Here is an 18,885-nt window from a genome sequence, read left to right on the forward strand (position 1 = left end):
ATAGGAATAAGGGGATCTCAAAGTTGCTGGGATCCTTTTGAAAAGGAGTCCCGTCTGGAAGAGCCGCGCAGCAGCGAGCTGTGGCAATTTCGAAGTGCCGCAGCTGCCGGCATGCTAATGAGGTGCTGAATATGTATTTCAGCACTTCATTAGTAAAGTTCGAAATGGCCATTTGCATGGCCATTTCGAAGTTTTGGGCTAGTGTAGATGTAGCCATTAGTTTATTAGCTGATGAGCTTTTGTGGGGCAGATCCATTTCCTCAGATCTGGAGGAATAACATTTCTAGTACAGAACTGATGGTTTTGTAATACAGAGATCAAAAAAAAGAATTGAAATAAAATCGGACAGATCAGATACATAGAACTGAAGGAGATGTGGGAGGGGGGCCATGTACTAAGCGACCTGCCTGAGATCATTACAAATATCAAAGGGTAGGGAAACTGTCTTTATAATGCACGAGGTAAATTGCTTTTGTAGTCAGGACATCTTTACCGGTGTGGTGCTCGGATGTCCAATCTGCTCCATTTGATATTAATCACCTTGGTTGCATGCGTGTACTCTCTTTGGAAAACAGTGTAAGCCCTGCAGTTAGCCAGCACCGCAGACCTCAGAGAGCCCCTGAGAACCACAGATCAAGCGAGGGATGAAGGAACTGAAGCCAGTTTTTATTGTCATTGACATATGGTCTCAAATCCCCTGGGCACCTAGATTAGATGTCTATGGTTTTATGTCGGTGCTTGCATGCACTGCAACAATGGCCTCAGTATATTTACAGGGCACTGGGGTGCCCCAAAACTGTCCCCTAAACTGGGCCACGCAATCCTGGTGACGTGCACTTTTATACACAGGTATAAACAAGTTACATATCCAGGTACAACCCCTTCATTGTACTACATCAGTGCCCCCCAGTGTAACTAGATCTACCCATTAACTTGGGGATAGGGGTGATACCATCAAAACAACACTTTCTATCATGTTGTCAGTATGTCCCTGTACTAAACTTGGGTTGGAATGTCCTGGTACTGAGCTGTTATCTGTGGGGAGAGTCTTGGTACCATGTGGAATGTCCTGTTATTTTCCTAGAATGTGTTTATATGTATCACTGGACGCTTAGCACTTTTGGGTAATGTTCTGATCAGCCCTGTCTCTGCCAAATTCCTGTGAGCAGAATCAGTCTAGCTCACAGTTTTTGCTTTAACCCTATGTTATTCAGGCTTGAGGTGCTTTAGCTGAGTATTGACCATTGTTTTAGACCTTTAGCCTTACACTGAGCCTGATTGTCAGCCCTTCTCATTGCTACAGCTATCTCTATTAAGGCCAAGAGTCAGCGTATCAAATTTGAACATAAACTCCAGTTCACATCTCTCTTTGTAATCTGCTGTTAAAGTCTCTTTGTTGTAGGACGCATATTTTCAAGTCTTTAACAGAATGGCCCACTCCATTGAAATAGTCACTGACAGGTTTATGTGTATTCTGATTCCTAACGTCTGTTCTGTGCCCATTCATTTTTTGGCGATGTATTTTTCCAGTTTGTCCAATATACATAGCAGAGGGGCATTGCTGGCACCTGATGGAATATATCACATTGGTAGAGGTACAGGAGAATGAGCCCCGATCTTGTAATTAATGTGGTTAAGTCCATTGATGATAGCTCCACAATAAATGTGCGGACAAAGTTGGCATTTGGGTTTGTTGCAAGGAAAGTTCCAGGATTAGTATTACTGTGGTATGGCCTGTGGTTGCTAGTGAGAATTTTCCTGAGGTTAGCTGGTTGTCTGTAGGAGAGAACAGGCCTCTCACCTAGGGCGTCTCAGAGTATATCAGGAGACAATTCTTGGGAGTGAGACTTCAGTTTTACACTCTGAAATCATTTCCAAATGGTGGCAGCCTTGGCATTTGGGACACTGAAAATGCTCAGACCACTAGAAAATATATCATCCATAGGTAACTGTGAGTGAGCTAGGTATATTTAACATTTAATGTTCTATGAATACGTAACAAAAATATCTAGAAATAAGAAATTTTAACTTGGGTCTGGTATCCATATGCTTGGGTCTCATTCTGTATGGAGATGATTAATTCTTTTAGTTCTGATATTTGTCTCATTGAATTCAATAGAAGTCTTAGTACTGATTTCACTGGGAACAGAAAATTGCTTAAAAAGTGAAGTAGGGGATTGTGACTTCAGTGGTTCTTGAACTGATATGGTATAAACCTTCAGTTTTCTCCACTTCCCCTCTCTGAAGTGTAACAGTTTTTTTTTTTTTTTTGGCACTCCTACAATTGGATGATCTGCATATACTTGGACATTTCATAACTGGAGCATGGCACTTCTCCTACTTGAATACCATAAGGGAGTCCATGCAACATCAGCACTTGTTCTGATTGTGTGGTTTTCAGTAAACAAACTGCATTAATAGAGATGTGTACTGGACTAAATGTGTACTAATAGAGATGTATCTGACAACATGGGTTTTTGCCCACAAAAGCTTATGCTCCAATAAATCTGTTAGTCTATAAGGTGCTGCAGGACTTCTGATTGTTTTTGCAGATACAGACTAACACAGCTACCCTTCTGATACTGTATTAGGCTGATTTTGTGTAACTTTATAAGAGCTAAATGTTTTAAGACTCCAAGAACGTGCCATTTGATGGTAAGGACAACCCATTTGGCTTCATGTATAATTTAGGAAGAGTGTCACAAAGGCTGTTAGAGATCATTTTCATGGCTTCCTGGTCTTCAGACCTACCCTGTCCATAGGGCAAGCTGCCTTAAGGGATACTTTTAAGTTGTACCAGCTGCAGTGGCCCTTAGCATTCTGCCCTATGGTACTGAGAATTCCTCTACACTCGATGAATATCTAAGTAGTTTGTAAAATGGCTTTGAAGCCTTTCCTCTTTAAACCACCCAAGGAAAACCCTACTTGACTATTTGCCAAAAAACTCCCAGTGAGTTGGCTAAGCTTGTTTAAAACTGGAATGAAAAAAAGAAAACAGTCCGTGATCCTTTATAGGCAGAATAGATGCAATGCAGGCAGTGCTAACTTCTCCTCACTGCTCTATCAACATGACTTAACTATGGTGTGGTGGAGCCATTAACATGGTGGTAGAAGAATGCAATGGCTAAGGGACCATGTCTATTCATTCTTTGGTCTGTATAATGAGATTGGCATTGACAAGGGTGCCAAACAGTAGTGATCATCTGATTACCCTGTGTGAGTTGTGGAGCTTTTCCTGCATCATTTAAATCAATAGTTTTTCCATTGATTTCACTAGGAGCAAGAATGAATCTCTCTCTATATATTTTTTACAATTATGGCTCAAATTTGTCAATTGGGACCTAAAATTAGATATTTAAATGTATATTTGTGTGCCTAAATAAGTGGCTTATGTTTCAGATGTTCTGAGCATCCACAAAACTTGTTAAAATCAGTACACTGCAATGTTGCAGATATTTCTTGCTCATTTTGCTGAAAGACGCTACTAAATATAATGTGTACTTTATATGCAATTTTTGGCTACTTTCAGAAACACAGTATGTGAACTTCCTTAATCTGAAGGATCTACAGTGGAAATTCTATAAAGGCATTGTGAAAAGACAAAAGAGTGTGAGAGTTTTATGGAGAGAAGCAAACTACAGACCTTTTAAGCCATTCCAGAAAAAAATCAGGAATGAAGAATACATACTCCCTTTGATTCCTAAGAACTGGATAATTCATGATTTCCTTAAATGAGTTAGGCAGAATATACATTGCACAATGTCAATTGAATGATAAAATTAAATAACTGGAGAGTGACTGCAGTTCTTCAGAAAATTTAAATAAAATGTCAAGACATTATACAATCAAATTTTCTTGTATTACATTCTACAGTAGCACTGAGGAGCTCATGATGGATCAGGATCTCATTGAGCAAGGTGCTGTACAAAAACAGATGAGAAAAGTTGGTTCTTGCCTCAAATCAAATGCCATCAAACACACATTGTTTACTAACTACTGTTGTGCCAGCCACAGTGGCTGTGGTTGGTGGCATTACACCAGGCACAGTTTAGTGAAATTCCCAGATTTGGCCCATTCCTGTGAATACACAGATCTCTGAGATGGCCCATGAGTAGCATCAGGTAGGGTCAGGGTCAGGGTTTGCAGCTCTTCACATGTTTGATGGAGAATTTGAGAGCACGGTGCGCTGGGTTGGCTTTACCCATCTGGCAACATGGCCAAAGAGTACACAGTGCCATTTTTTTAATTTAATGAGCAGCTGAAGAAAGGCCAGATCTCTGCGAGACTGTATTGTTTTGCATGGGGTTTGATGTTCACAGCACATTTGGAATATCTCTAGGTGCTCCAAGTCTGCTTGTCTGAGGATTATAGAATCCTAGGGCTAGAAGGAACCTCAGGAGGTCATGTAGTCCAGCCCCTTGCTTCAAACAGGATCAAGCCCAACTAAGTCATCCCAGCCAGGACCTTGTTAAGCCAGGGCTTAAAAATCTCTAGGGATGGAGAATCCACCATCTCTCTAGAAAATGCATTCCAGTGCTTCACTGCCCCCCTGCTGTAGTAGTTTTTCCTAATATCCAACCTACACCTCTCCTTCTGTAACTTCAGACCATTTCTCCTTGTTCTGCCATCTGTCACTACTGAGAACAATTTCTCTCCATCCTCTTTAGAGCTCCCCTTCAGGAAGTTGAAGGCTGCTATTAAATTACCCCTCAGTCTTCTCTTCTGTAAACTAAATAAGCCCAAATTCCTCAGCATCTCCTCATAGCTCATGTGCTCCAGCCCCTTAATCATTTTTGCTGCCCTCTGATCAACCTGCTCCAGCACATCCACATCCTTTTTATACTGGAAGGCCCAAAGCTGGACACAGTATTTCAGATGTGGCCTCACCAGTGCCAAATAAAGGGGAACAACCACTTCTCTAGATCTGCTTGCAGTGCTCCTTCTAATGCACCCTAATGTGCCATTATCCTCCTTGGCTACATGGGCACACTGTTTACTTATATCCAGCCTTTCATCCACCATAACCATTAGGTCCCTTTCTGCTGTACTGCTGCTTAGCCAGACTGTCCCCAGCCTATAACAATGCTTGGGATTCTTCCGTCCCAAGTGCAGGACCCTACACTTCTCCTTGTTGAACTGCATCAGATTTCTTTTGGCCCAATCCTCCAATTTATCCAGGTCACTCTGGATCCAATCTCTACCCTCCAGTGTATCTGACTCTCCCCCTAGCTTACTGTCATCTGCAAGCTGGCTGAAGGTGCAATCCAGTCCCTCATCCAGATTATTAGTGGGATCTTGGTTTTTGTCCTGTATAGTAATACAGACAGTATGTATTGTGATTGATCCTGAACTTCTCTCTGCACAAAGACTTTTTCCATTCATGAGAGGGTCATGGACTTCATACAAGAAACAGCAAGACTTGTAAGTTAAAGACTGCCCCAAGAGAAAAAAGATAATAGGTGGATACAGACAGGAAAACAGCGCAACAATATTTATCTTTATGTTAAAATAAGTTCCTAATATTTAGGTTCCTGGTGTATTTTCTAAGTTAACATAATGGGCCAGATACTGCTTGTATAATCCACAAATCTACTGTGTGTAATTCACTGTCTTATGTAGTGGCATTTGGATCACTTCAAAGAGAAAAAATGAATCTCCTCTACAGACTTAGTAGCCAGCCAGGTGGCTATAGCTCAAACAGTAGTAGCTCGTGTATTGAGGTCCTAGGTTTGAGCCTGCCTGTTGGCACGTGCATTTATAGCAGATTTACGCCTATGTAATTTCAGTAGAGTTACTGTTGATCTGAGATCAGAATGGGACAAATTAACAAATCTTTTCCACTCCACAAGAGCAGCTGATGCTGAGATGGAAAAGATGTTTATATGTATTTAACTGATGATCAGTTGAATTGATGCTATGGAGTGATGCAGTCATGACACAGTTCATGAGAACCTTTCCCAAAAGGACACTCCTCATGGATTTAGGCCCAGATCCTGAGCAAGACTTGCAGCCCATGCCCAAGGCGGTGGTTTGCTCTGCTCTCTTGATGCCACAAAGCATCTGTGGAATTGCTTTATGACCACTATTGCAACCTTGATTCTGTAGCAGCCAGCACAGTACAAATATTTTGTAGGAAAACCTTTTCCACAAGGAAGAGGAAAACCGATACAAATAATTTTAGAGTCAAAATATTACTGCTGGTGTATTTGTGATGGTACAAACAGAGACAGATGTAAGATGTCCTATACCTGTTCTGCATCCATGGAGCATATAATTCTTCCACGCTCTCTTGCACTGGAGTGATCCTTGCTGTCAAGGGTGCCATTTTCAGAGGGCAGGGAGGAGCAGCAGCCACGTACACTGGGATGCTGCATTCTCTTCTTCCCATTCTCCTGACTGCCAGGGAGCAAGGAAAAAGTACACAGCTGATGTGTGTTACTCTTCCGCTCCCTCCTGTTACTGGCCAGGAGTTAGAGGCATGCACACGTTTTGTACTTTTGCCTCGCTCCTTGATAGGGGAACTGGAAAAAGAGCAAGCAGCCTCCTGCAATGTATGGCTACTGCTAGCGTGACCATCCATCCCATACTGGGCAGGACAGTCCTGTATTTGGGATGCCAAAAGGTGTCCTGACATGTTTTAAAAGGGACTCATTGTCCCATATTTGGGCTGTGCCCCACTGACCTTTTCTGCCAGCAGCTGTGCAGGCATAGCTGCTGGCAGGAATCACTTCCCTGAGCCTCCGGGAAGCAGTGGGAGCATGGGCAGCTGCCCCTTCCCCAGGCTCTGGGGGATGGCCAGCAGCTGCCGCTTCCTCGGAGCTCCCAGGGAGGCTGGCAGCTGTGGCTTCCCAGGGCTCCTGGGGATCGCCAGTGGCTGCCGCTTCCCCGGGTTCTGGGGGAGGGCCGACAGCTGCCACCTCCTTCCTGGTTCCCATATTTGGGACAGGGAGATATGGTTGCCCTAGCTACTGCCCACTCTACCCTCTCAAAATGGCACCTTTGCTTGCTGTGCTGGTTACCCTAGCTTTTCAGATGGTAATGATATCATGGTGGTGAGCCCCAGAGCAGATGGACTAAAGTGTGGTACCACCAAGGTGACAGCTACAAAGGAAGGAGTTTCGGTTCTGTTGAAGCTGCTGATTTGGTTTTAGCTGTGTGAGTTGGTGGTCAGATTTCTAAGCAATGTGATTGGATTGCTGTGTGACAGCCTAGTTCTCTAGTAAAACATATGAAAGCCATATGGTAAGTAAACTGGTCAAATATTGGAAAATAGTGTTTCTAACAAGTGTTTCTTGCTCTTTGGAAATACTTACAGGAACAGGCTTTTGTTTGGACAAATCGTTAGGGAATGGCTTTTGTTAGTATAAATTTTAAAGAACAGCATTCGTGTGCCCTGAATGCAACTGTCCAAAGGCCCATTATGTTTTCATAGGGGTTTTTAAAATATATTTTTAAATCTCAGTCTAATAATTTGTAGGTACTGCTTTGTAGTTTGTAATGTCCCATATGCTGTATTAATACACTCCTCAGTCTTAAGTCATAGGATTGATTGGTTGTTACCTCACAAAAAAGGATTGTCCTACACTTATCATTGTGGCAATAACCTTCCAGTTATTAGAAATGACTTTTCACCCTCAGTCAATCAGAGAACAGTGATTTATCTCTTCTGTGGTGGTGGGAACAGGAAATTATTTCTCATTCTTTATGCAGATGAGACCTACTCAAAGGCTGGAATTTACATAACTGAAAAATAAGTCTACACTTGTCAACAGTTCCATGGCATCCTTTCATTCCGACTGGCAGAGATAAGGCCGTTTTGAACAAGTTATATCAGGCTTACATTTATCATGTTTTAAATAGATTGCAATCTATGAAACCTGAAGCAGGAATATTTATACACTGCTCCTTCCTCTTACCAGCATTTTGCCTAGTACTGCTAATACAACTCTGGCCCCAGCCAGTGGTGCTTTGTCATTCACTGCATTATCTCTTGTTTAACAGACCTTGATAAAATTATTGCACCTCTGAGGGGAAGAAGGAAGTTTAATATCAAACAACATCCCTATGATACATGCAACAGTGTTTTTTATTTGTCACTGTAGAAAAGGCTATATAGGCAAGGGAATGAGAAATATGAAATATAGAGAAAAGAATTGCAATAGAAGTACTGTTCTCTTCCCCCACTGCCACTATCACCACAACTCAGGAATAAATGAAACAATCTATCCTGCACTTGGTTAGTACTGAGGCACGGACAAGGACAAAGCCTGGAAGATAATCCACCCTGGCCCACTGCTTTTTGTTCATGGCATCAAGGTAATGAAGACAAGATTCACAAGCAACAGGTACATAAAAGGCACAATCAAGAAGCACTTATAGCATTTGCCTCTTTTCTGTACAGAAACTGACATACACAGTTATAATTACAAAATACTAATGTTATCAGAGCTGTGAATCACTCAAAGAAAAAATTAGTAGTAATCCTTGTGAGCATCTTACAAATTCTTGGAGACCTACAATATCCAGGCTCTCCTTTCTCCTCAGGTTCTTCTTAGCTACTAACTTGCAAACTCTGAAAATAAAATAATCATGTTTATTGTAATTATTATGTAGGAGTGCTGGTCAGAGGGATTGACTTCATTTCCTTGTCCTAGTCACCTGATCTGTGCCAGTTTACCAAGACTAATATTAATATCCCTACATTAACTCTTGTTTTGTGACCAAGTCTTGCCATTTGATGTGAAGGATGTACCTCAGGCATCTGTTTATGAATGTCTGTAGCTTGTGATTTGAAGACTTTTTAGTCCACCAGGTCTCACATTCATGTGAGAGCACACTCTTCACAGTTGAAGAGCCACCGTTTCATTTTCACAGATATCATTTGTGATCTCCGTGTGGGATGAATAGTCTGGAATGCAGCTGTTGCTTTTCCTATCCTGGCATTGATATCCTTGTCTGTTCCTCCATCTCTGCCCATAGTACTTCCCAAGTAGGTGAACTGCTCCACATCTTCCAGGTCATCCCCTCCTAGTGTGAGGGTGCTGTTGTTGGACTAGTCGATCCTCATTGTCTTGGTCTTTCCCTTGTTATTGGTCAGTCCAGTAGTGTTGCGACTTTTTCTTCCATGCTTTTATGTCAGTGTGAAAGAGGGGTGACATCATCAGCAAAATCAATGTCCTCTAGCTGTTTGAAAAGTGTCCCCTGAATGCCCTGTTGATTGCGAGCTTTTGTCCTGCTCATAATGCAGTCCGTTGTGATCAAGAACAGGAAAGACTTGGTCACAAATGGGGAGCTTTGGAACAGAGAAGCACAAGAACCACTTGATGTTCAAATCAAGAGAAGAAAGTGGGCATGGCTAGGCCACACTCTCGGAAAACCATCATCCTGCATAGTTTGTTGAGCTCTCACATGGACTCTGCAAGGAAAACACAAAGGAGGAAGACACTGGACAATGTGGAGAAGATCTACTGAGATTGAAGGACAACAATTAGGGTACACCTGGGGTCAGCTAGAAGTTTTGTCCTGAGATAGAGTGAAGTGAAGGGATATTGTAGATGACCTTGCTCCACCTGGCGTACAAAGGTTTAACTCAAGTAAGTCAATAACTCTTGGTGCCACAACTAAAGATATCCATCAGTGGGAGCTGCACAAATTCCCTGATTCCTCCAAATGATCAGTGCCTTCTAGTTGCAGGTCCTCTTTACCATTCTTGCCTCCAGAAGGTAATCTGTGGAATCAGATTTCTCTACTGTGATTTGGTGTTCCAGTGCACAACCAGTATATGTGGCCATATGCGATTGTTGCACAGTTCTCTTACTGCAGTCTGCTTTGCTTTCTCCATAGAAGTTATAAACAGCATAATTGCCCAGATGGGTGAGTTACCACACAGCCATTTCTAAGTGTTTCTTAAGGTGAAAGCAATCCAAAAAAAAACCCCACCATTAAGAACAATAAAAGTCCTCCCTGTGGGCGCAACGAAGGGTCCTGTGGCATCTTATAGACTAATGGAAAAGTTTTGAGCATGAGCTTTCGTGAGCACAAGATGAAGATGAGATGAAGTGAGTCTGTGCTCACGAAAGCTCATGCTCAAAACTTTTCTGTTAGTCTATAAAGTGCCACAGGACCCTTCGTTGCAGTTACAGATCCAGACTAACACGGCTACCCCTCTGATACTTGACTCCCTGTGGGAGTTTCTCATGGTACAAGTTCATAATTATGCTCTTACCAAATTCATGGTCCATTTTGATCCTTTTCATGGCCAGAGATTTTTAAAATTGCTCAGTTTCATGATTTCAGAGGTTTGTACCTGAAATTTCATTGTGTTATAACTGTGGAGGTGCCAAAGGTGACAGCTGCAGCCTTCCCTGCAGCTAGAGAAGTTTCCCAGAGATGGAAGTGTATCTGATCTGCTCAGTGTTGCTGGAGCGCCCAATTTGGGCAATGGCAAATGTATGCATGAGTGCCCAGGATCTATGGCCAATTTGAAAAATGGGTGCTTTCTACCTGGGCTGGAGCTATGGGAGACAGAAACTCTGAGCCTGCACAGGAACCATCAGAGGCAGTAGCTTCCAGTCCCAGTCATCTTATCCTGGACCAGGAGCCTTTGTCCGGGACAGCCCCAAGCAACAGCCTTGAGCCCAAGCAGGAGCCATGGGTTGGAAGTTTAGATCCCAGCACTGGGGCTGCTGCAGTGCTGAAGTGAAAGATGTGCTGCCCTCACTTCTACATTACCTGTAGGGTTGGGTCTGATCGCCTCCCATAACAACTTTCCAGGGAAAAGACAAGTCCTGTCCTTCCCTACGTCAACTGAGCTAGCAGATCTCAGGGAGATCAGATTTCACGGGGAAGGATTTATTTCATGGTCTGTGAGAAGTTTTCATGGCTGTGAAATTGATAGGGCCCTCATCATAACAGCTGCTAGCTCAGAATGAACACACAAGTTATTCATTCTTTTTTCTATCGTTTGGGATTTTGATCTTTCCTCATGTAACAGGTGATCAGCAGACAAAGAGCCTCTTCTCAGTGTACAGCTTCAAAACCCTGAGTTATTGAGTAAATGCAGAAGGTACATTTGTGTGCACTTTCCCCTTGAGATTTCCTGGGAAACCCACCCAACTTTGTAAGTCTGACAGAATGAGAAGAGCTAGTGCTTGAATCAGCTTGGAGAAAGTCTAATTGGAGAGAGGTGTACCCCTTATCAGAGCAGATTGGGGCTGATGAGTCAAGGAGTTAACAGGGAAGAGGTATGAAAGGGCAGTGGATGGGAGTGGTGGGGACAGAAAAACAAGGGAGGCCTCTGAGCAAACAGACACTTTACTCTGCTCCCCTTTTGTTTTGGAGAAGGGGTTTGAAAATTGGGATACAGTGTGTAAAGTCATAGAACCAGTGCTGTGGTGGAGGAATTAACACTAAACTACATGGTCATGTCTACAAGCCGGAGAGCCTCAGTGCAGGCTGTGTTAGAAGAAAATTGATGGTACAGCATGCTGTCCCATCACAGTCTCATAAGGTTGTTCCTGTCCTGCATATTATTTTGAAGAGCCCCTTGACACTCAACATTTCCGAGCCTTTACAATTGTCATGCCACTCCACTACAGAAGTTACATACAGTTCTGCAATAATACATGAACTTTGCTTTATAATACAAATTTACTCCAATGCTCTTTATGTTTAATTCAGCAAGATCTCCCAAAGATACTGCAGGATGTTGTCATATACATCACAAGGACATCATTCTGTGCTAGACTATTAGTAAATGAAAATGATCACACTATTGTTGACAGGATTTAGCTGCTCATTTTGTAACTACTGCTGTAAATGAGATCAGAAATAAGTGTGAAGGTTTAAATGTGGCAGGCATTTGTAGATCTGCTGGAGTTGCTGAAATAGAATCAGAACTGCAGAAATGTCCTGCTAAATTAATTCAGAAATTAGAATTATTACAAATTACTTGCATGGGAATAGACATCTGCAGAAGATTATAGCAAAACTGAGTGTTGGGAATTTATTTTATGTAGTGATCCATGTACATAGTGCTTCCAGGCTACCAGTGACGTGAATGATAAATAGAACCTGTCAGCACAGGCACTTAGCCAACACTGGTCTGACACTGATCTCAGCAGCCATTTCACTACAACTGCAGATTAGCTAGCAGCTGTCGGGGATGTGCATTGCTTTACCTTTCAGCTATTCAATGGCAAGGCTGCCTCTCTTTTCACTACCCTCTACTCTTAAAAGAAAAAGCATTTCAATATTCACATGCTGGCATTGATCCCATAAAACAGGGTTGCAGTGACAATGAAAGCATCAATGCACAGAATACATACCAGTAAATTCCAACACAGTTACTTTTCATAGGCAGGCCTGTGCAGCTTCCTTCTGCTTTAATAAACAGTTATCCTATCGGTTGGAAGGTCTTCTTGTACTTCCAGAATTGTGGCACACAATATACATCAGAAGGAGGGCTCTAAGTGCAGCTTGTACAAGGAGGCATGGTTCAGCCTACACATCCAAATGATAGTGCACTATACTGCGATGCATCAAAATATGCTACTGCTGCCAGATGTGTGACACAGACACTGAGAAGATCAACCATTACCCAGTGTGCTGTCTGCACTGAAGGCAGGGATGAACTGATTCTTATATCTGTTATTAGTTCCTATTAAACAACTGTCCAGAGTGCTGAACAATGTATCCAGAACAATTGATGGTAACCCTATTTGAAAGAGAAATAGGTGCAGTTACCTGGAGCCTGCCCGACTCTGCTGTTGCTTTAGTTTGCTGTTCTCTGCTGGATCGTGGCCCCATGCCACTGACCCTCAATTTAAAAAAAAAAAGTAAGGATTAAGAAGACTAGCTTCATGAGTACAAGGACTGGATTGGATAAAGGATTATAATCTTTACCCCCACCTAGGGCACTCAGAAATTGCAGTTCATGCAACTGTTCTTCTCTAAACTCAGCCATCTGTACTTTGTCTCAAATAATAATTTAAGCCTTACAGACATCTCTGAGAGGTAGGAAAGCATTTTTATTCCACATTAAAGAGGCACAGAGAAGGTGGTTTGCATTAGTGTATACAGAGGCCATAGAAGAGTCAGAAATAGATCACACATTTCCTTAATTGCTGCCCCATGGTTAAAAAGAGCTGTCAAAAGTGAAGGACTGAAAAATATACAAAATAGATCAATTTCAGAAAGTGGCAATAGCAGTTTACATATTAGGAAAAGCACAAGCACACACAGGCAAACATCTGTACACACAACAACTGTGCATGCAAACAGGTACAATCAGTTACATAAAAGAAGATGCCACAAGTATGGACATTGTTTTTTTATATTTTGCTCATAATTGATCCTCAGCTTCATGAAATGTGGCCCTTAATATAACAATGTAATATGTGTGCAAAGCAGTCTCCTTACTGGCTGATCCATATAGATGATACAGACCTGCTACTTGTACCAGCTAATGGAGGTACTCATTTTATATCAAAAGATAGAGACCTGTGCTTTGGTGCCAAGGCACTAGGGTATTACCCCTGTAAGGTTGTGCCCTGCTGATGATTTCTACTACACTATACTAGCCCAATGTAGAGAAGAACAGTTGCATTAACTGTCTTTTAAGTTTGTGGGTTTTGTTTTAAACTTTGTTAAATAATTACCTGATAATAAATCTCCTGCCTCTGTAAATCCACAGGCTTGTAAGAATCAGAATAAAACATCCAGGCAGTCATTTAAAAAAAAGGTAGTAAAGAGTTTGACCTAATTTTAGCTCCGACTTAAACACACAATGACTCCGGCTTCCAATTAGAAACTGATTTCTAGTTCCAACATTACCCTTAGGCAGAAATCCACTTTAATGAGTCAACAAAGTAAAATGCACAAACACATAATGGAATTAAATCAATGAATAATACTGCTAACTTCTATGGCACTAATGCTATAATAACTGAATCCCAGTGCCTACATTATGTAGGTCAATTAGCTCATGTAAAAGGCAAAGAAGAAAAGAGTGGCAAAAACTGCTACATGCCCCTTCCAGAGCTACCAATACCTGCCCCTTCTGTGATAAGACCTGCGGCTCCAGAATCAGGCTGATCAGTCATCAATGGACTCCTAGATAGGAGGCAAGTATCAGAGGGGTAGCCAAGTTAGTCCGTATCTTCAAAAACAAGAAGTGTTGTGGCACCTTATATATATAACATATATTTTGGAGCATAATATTTCATGGGCAAAAACTCGCTTTGTCAGATGCATCTGTTAGGCTACGTCTACACTAGCCCAAATCTTCAAAATGGGTATAAGGTGCCACAGGACTTCGTATTGTTTCCAAATAGGAGGGTGACATGCAGACATCTTACGCATCACTGAGTGACTGCCAAGACTGAAAAGAATTATGCGGGATCTTTTCCAGGGGGATTAGGCAAAATGACACATTTATTGGTAATACAAATATAAATCACTACTGTATCATAATCATATGATATATTACATTCATGCACTCACTCACACAATAACACTCCATCTTGCTGTTGTTATCCATTAGTTCTTCTTCAAGTGATTGCTTGTGTCCATTCCAAGTTGTGTGTGCGCTGGCGCATGCCCAGTCATTGGAAGCTTTTTGCCCCAGCCAGTAGCCACAGGGTCGGTGCAGAGCCCCCTGGAGTTGTGCCGATGTGGGGACCAATATGTGCACCACCCAACTCCCCGCTCCCACTCAGTTTATTTTTGCCACCCTGCTGGTCATTGGAGCTTTTGCTTTCTCTGTTCAAATTGTTAGCTAATAGCCTATTGTAGTGCAAATAGTTCTTGAAGACGTGTAAATACTTTTAGTACTTGATAGTTAGTCTTAGTGTTTTAACTCATAGCTAAGGTGGGGCTTTCCGTCCCCTTTGGCTCCTCAGCGCTGGGGAATGCCTGGCTCCCCAGGCTTTAAGACCTGTTCAAACTGTGGCAAACATCTGCCCCAAACTGACTCTCATTCAGCATATTTGATTTGCTTGGAGGAAGGACACTTGCATGATCGCTGTTCAATTTGTAAGGCCTGTAAGCCCAGAACTTTGAAAGATAGGGCCCAATGCCTTAAAGTCCTCTTAATGGTGGCAGTTCTTAAGCCTCAAGTGTTTCCAGCAGGAGGGGAGAGTGAAGCCTCCTCCATTCAAAGTGCAGTGGCGCCATCAACCCTGGTGCCACCTAAGGACTTCTGGTACTGGGAGCAGGTGCAGGCACCAGTGCCGTCTCGCTGCCATAGGAGTCAGTCTCCAGTGCCAAAGAAGAGGGGGAGGCATGAGAGCCATCACTCGTCAAAGTCAAAGCGGGGCAGCCTCAAGTCGAAGACGCCGGCGCACACTGTCAAAGGGCAGGAGGCACGTATGTTGAAGTTGGTGTGGAGCGGGAGCCCGCAGGCACTGGACTTGCCCTCAATGCTAGAGGCGTTTCGAGCGTCACAAGGACTTCTTCAGATGATGGTGCCAGCTCCTGCTCCGTCTGTGGAGGACAGGCACCGCAGCAATGAAACAGAGTGATCGGGGGCTTATGGATGTGGCACCAGCGCCAACCCCTGCGCTCACATCAGCGCCGGCACTGACACCACATTCAGTGCCGAGAGCTCCAGTGCTGACCCAGCAGACTGTGGGCCAGTTTCAGGTGCCCCAGGCTCTGGGACTGGCACCGGCACCATCCTCAGTGTTCATGACATCGGTGCTGACTCCAATGGTCCCACCATGGTCATCTGCCTCTGAAGCGATATCAGAGTCGGATTCGTTCTACTTGAGCCCTGGACGCAGTGGGAGCTCTAGAAGGTCGCACCATAGCCATCGCGGGTACCATAGTTGTCGCTCGGATGACATGGGTTGGCCACTGGCTTCGCGGGTGACTCTATAGTGGCCCTTCTGAACCCCGTGGGCATTTCACAAGGCACAGGGCCAGGACATTGGAGTGCCTCTAATGGTGCCGGGGGCCCTGCTGATCTCATGCTTGGCACTGTTGGCATTGCTGGGCACCCCACCACTGGAACAAAGACAGGAAGGAATCCTCTGCCTATAATCAAAACAATTGCCACTACAGCTAAAATGATTTGGCATACACCTGCTTCCACCCTTCCTATGGCCTGTAGGAATGAAAGAGGGTACTTTGTCCCATCCCAAAGCAATGAACATTTATTCACACGCCTTCCACCTGACTCCTAGTAGTGGACGCTGCTAACCATAGAGAGGGCAAAGAGTTCCAGGGCCCCTCCCAAAATAGAGAAGCTAAGTGCTTGGGCCTCTATGGGAGGAAGATTTATTCAACAAGAGGGTTGCAACTAAAAATTGCTAACCAGCAGGCTCTGGTTTGCAGGTATGCTTGTAATACAGTCAGTGCCCTGTCTAGGTGCTCTGAGATGGTACCACCCGAAGCCAAGCAGGACCTCACAGCCATGGTGGAGGAGAATAAACTGGTTTCAAGGGCAGCCCTGCAGGCAGCACTGTATGCTGCAGATGCTGCCACGAGGGTTATGGCTTCTGGAGTGGCAATGCGCAGAGGGGTTGGTTGCAGGTTTCAGGCCTGCCTCATGAGGTCCAACAGATGATTCAGGACCTCCCCTTTGACGGCCCTACCCTATTTTCAGACAAGACCTATAAAAGACTGCATAGTCTGAAAGATGCTAGGGCCACCCTCCACTCCTTGGTTCTGCATACACTTGCCAATCAGTGCAGGCATTTTAACCCCCATCCTCAGCAAAGACAGTTTCTGCAGCTGCAAAGGACAGCAGTAGAAAGCAGAACAGGATGGGCAGGTGCCGTTTAGGCCAGCAGCCTCAAGGCCACCAAAAGGGCCCACAGGGGCCCAAGCGTCAGTTTTGACATCACAGTCAGGAGCATCGGGCTGGTCTCACCCACTCCAGCATCCCTACTTCTTTTGTTCCACCTATCCCCTTTTTACCGTACATGGTGCAGCATCACCACAGACCGATGGGTCTGGTGTACGGTAGACAGGGGATATGCTATTCAGTTCTCTTCATACCCCCCTTCGGAACTCCCTTCACTGTCCCTTTTCAGGGACCCCTCTCATGAGATCCTGTTATGGCAGGAATTGCAATCCCTCCTGGGTTATGGGACCACAGAAGTAGTTCCTCCCAGATTCAGGGGACAGGGGTTTTATTCCCAGTATTTCCTAATTCCAAAACTAAAGCGGGGGGCTTCAGACCCATTCTGGACCTAAGAGGTCTCAGCAAGTTGGTAAGAAAGATAAAGTTTCTTATGATATCCCTAGGTCTCATACGCCTAATGCTGGAGCAGGGGGATTGGTTCATGGCTCTTGACTCACAGGATGCATATTTCAACATACCCTCCTCACAGGAGGTTTCTCAGGTTTGTGGCAGATGGGAACTATCATCAGTTCCCAGCGCTGCCTTTTGGTCTGTCTGCGGCCCCAAGGGTCTTCACCAAATGTGTGGCAGTAGTAGCAGCACACCTACGCAGGCAAGGGGTGCAGCTGTTACAGACCCTGGACAACTGGCTGGTCAAGGGTCGTTCCAGGGAGCAGGTGCTTCAGCATGTAAAGTTGATCTGCCAAACTTTCATAAGCCTCGGTCTCTTGATCAGTGAAACAAGTTGGTGTTGGTCCCATCTCAGTCAACAGAGTTTGTAGGAGCCCGGCTGGATGCCAGGTGTGCCAGGGTGTTCCTGCCGGATGACAAGTTCAGGTCCATGGTGTCCGTCATCCGAGACATCCTGACAGTTCCCACCATAATGGCCAAGTGCTGCTTGCATTTGCTAGGCCATGTGGCAGCATGCATCTTCGTGGTACAGCAAAGCAGGTTGAGGACGCGCCCTTTGCAGCTATGGCTGTCATTGGTGTATCGCACTGTAGGAGGCGGTTTAGATTTGGTGGTTACGGTGCCGACACAGACTTCGTTGACCCTGCAGTGGTGGCTGGACGAGCGGTTCATCCTCACAGGAGTCTCATTTGCCTCTCAGCAGCCCTCACTTTCCCTAGTAACAGACGCTTTGGACTGGGGTAGGGAATGCACCTGGGTCAACCACAAACCCAGGCTCTTTGGAGTGTCTCAGACCTTCGGCTCCACATAAATGTGAGGGAGCTGAGGACCATCAGACTAGTGTGTGTGACTGTCAAGGCCAATCTGGTGGGACATTGCGTGTCAGTCAGTACAGACACACGACAGCAATTTACTGTATCAGCCAACAGGGGTGCATGGTCCTCTCCCCTGTGTCATAAGGCCATGGTGCTCTGGGACTTCTGCGTACAGTACATCATGCTGCAGGCCCTGTACCTACCAGATGTGCACAATTCATTGTCAGACCAGCTCAGCAGGTCCTTTATGGATCACGAGTGGTCTCTGCACCCAGAGGTCGTTCATTATATTTTCCAGAGGTGGCGGTATCCCCAGGTGGACGTGTTCACCTCCCACCTCAGTACGAAAGGCAGGACGTTTTGCTCCAACAGCAATCAGAGCCTGGGGTCCTGGGCAGACACCTTCAGTGTCCCCTGATTGGGCAGGTTGATGTATGTGTTCCTTCTGACCCCGTTAGTTCACAGAGTCCTCCTAAAGATTCACTCAGAAGGCACATTGATCATCTTGGTGGCATCTGGTATTCAACCCTCTTGCACCTGTCAATCCGCAAGCCATTGACATTGCTGATCTGGCTGGACCTGCTGACACAACAAGAGGGGAGACTGCAACATCCCAGTCTCCAGTCACTGCACCTCACAGCATGGATGCTCCATGGCAAGGGACTGGGAGCTCGCCTCTTCAGATCCCATAAAGGATGTATTGTCAAATAGTAGAAAACCCTCCACGAGGGTGACTTATTTGGCTAAATGGAAAAAGTTTTCGGTGCAGGTGTCTCACAGAGGGCTATCTCCCTCACAAGCCCCCATCCCGAT

At 44.4% G+C, this 18,885-nt stretch overlaps 1 protein-coding gene across 1 annotated transcript in view; it reads left to right on the top strand.

Moving 5' to 3' along the window:
* Window positions 1-18,885, top strand: part of GOLM1 (golgi membrane protein 1) — a 119,157-nt gene that overhangs the window by 5,345 nt on the left and 94,927 nt on the right. The window lies entirely within an intron of this gene.

Source organism: Carettochelys insculpta, chromosome 5, assembly GCF_033958435.1.
Source record: "Carettochelys insculpta isolate YL-2023 chromosome 5, ASM3395843v1, whole genome shotgun sequence".
NCBI lineage: Eukaryota > Metazoa > Chordata > Testudines > Carettochelyidae > Carettochelys > Carettochelys insculpta.